This window comes from Salvelinus namaycush, unplaced genomic scaffold (assembly GCF_016432855.1).
Source record: "Salvelinus namaycush isolate Seneca unplaced genomic scaffold, SaNama_1.0 Scaffold14, whole genome shotgun sequence".
In the NCBI taxonomy this organism is placed as follows: Eukaryota; Metazoa; Chordata; class Actinopteri; order Salmoniformes; family Salmonidae; genus Salvelinus; species Salvelinus namaycush.
The window spans coordinates 459857-461950 of NW_024058119.1; the positions used below are offsets into that span (position 1 = coordinate 459857).

Consider the following 2094-nt stretch of genomic DNA (forward strand, 5'->3'; position numbering starts at 1 on the left):
TGGCCTCAGGTTATTGAGGGATCTGATTAGGATTTGCCCTCATAGCAAGGTTGATTTATCATGTGGAGGTTTCATTCGGGTCTCTATTTTTAAAAACCACACTGTCTTTGGCAGGAGAAAGACCAGACTCAGAGGAACCAGAGCCAGGGACGTCCAAACCAGCTAGAAGACACCAGTGCTCCCACTGTGGAAAGGGTTGTAACCGATTATGGGACCTGAAACAACATGAGAGAATACACACAGGGGAGAAGCCTTACCACTGCTCCCAGTGTGGAAAGAGTTTTACCACCTTACGTAACCTGAAAACACACGGGAGAATACACACAGGGGAGACGCCTTACCACTGCTCCCAGTGTGGAAAGGGTTGTAGCCGATTGTGCGAGCTGAAACAACACGAGAGAATACACACAGGGGAGAAGCCTTACCATTGCTCCCAGTGTGGAAATAGTTTTAACCACTTAAGAAACCTAACAAGACATGAGAGAATACACACAGGGGAGAAGCCTTAACACTGCTCCCAGTGTGGAAAGGGTTTTAATCAGTCAGGGGACCTGAAACTACATGAGAGAATACACACAGGAGAGAAGCCTTACCACTGCTCCCAGTGTGGAAAGGGTTGTAGCCGATTATGCTGGCTGAAACAACACGAGCGAATACACACGGGGGAGAAGCCTTACCACTGCTCCCAGTGTGGAAAGAGTTTTACCACCTTACGTAACCTGAAAACACACGGGAGAATACACACAGGGGAGAAGCCTTACCACTGCTCCCAGTGTGGAAAGAGTTTTAACCACTTAAGAAACCTAACAAGACATGAGAGAATACACACAGGGGAGAAGCCTTACCACTGCTCCCATTGTGGAAAGAGTTTTACCACCTTACGTAACCTGAAAACACACGGGAGAATACACACAGGGGAGAAGCCTTACCACTGCTCCCAGTGTGGAAAGGGTTTTAATCAGTCAGGGGACCTGGAACGACATGAGAGAATACACACGGGGGAGAAGCCTTACCACTGCCCCCAGTGTGAAAAGAGTTTTAGCCGTAAAAGCTCCCTGAAAAAACATGAGAGAATTCACACAGGGGAGAAGCCTTAACACTGCTCCCAGTGTGGAAAGAGTTTTACCCAGTTAGGAAGTTTGAAAGAACACATGGGACTGCACACAGGGGAGAAGCCTTACAAATGCTCAAACTGTGGGAAGACATATTACTCATCACAGTCACTTAACCATCATGTGCGAATCTACACAGGAGAGAATAATTACTTCTCCTTGTGTGTATATTGCTATTTCACATCACATTAACTGACAATTCGTCATGGTCTTATAATGTTGACTGAGAATGTGTTTACTTGTTTATACCATATGAAATTTAATTGTACAAAGTATACTCAAACATATGTTTTTATTAAGAAACATTAATTGAATATTGAGTATGTTAGTTTGAATATAGATTAAATCAGATTCCGTGTGTTTAAATTGTCATTTTTTAAAACTCTGTGTGTGTTTATCTGGGTGTCATTCCTCCAGCACTACAGATAATCAAGTGATATTTGGATGTGATGCATTTGTTCCGTTGTTTACATTTGCATTGTTGGCCCACTGATGATTTAATTAAATGAAAATGTTCACAGACTCTGTAATGGAAAATGGTAATTGTATGTGTCCACATAACTGAGTATGTGACTAACCTTGTGAAACTGACCTATTATAATCTCCTGTTCTTGGGAGTATCATCCAGTGTTGCAAACCAGCTGCACCTGCGTCCTTGTATGAATAAAGTCCCTCCCAGGAACAGGAAACTATAAAGATATGTGCCCATCACCCAATGCTTCAGGAATTCAGACTGTCTACACTGCGCTGTGTAATTCTGTTATTCTCTCTGAGCTCAGAAATAAAGAATCTTGGTTTGACTTGGACTCCAGCAGATCCTTATTTTATAATATCCACCACAACTCTCCCACGGATTGCTGTTTCATCATTGTCTCAATGAAGAGTTCCTCTTTCCACTTTCCTGGGGTTATTTACAAGTCTCCCACTAGTTGAATAAACGTTGTATCCACGTCATTTCAACAAAACAAATCCGTGTGATGTT

General features: G+C 42.8%; 1 pseudogene; it reads left to right on the forward strand.

The window, feature by feature from the left end:
- The first annotated feature begins 221 nt into the window (after positions 1-221).
- Positions 222-1368, forward strand: LOC120036618 (annotated as a pseudogene).
- The last annotated feature ends 726 nt before the right edge of the window (positions 1369-2094 follow it).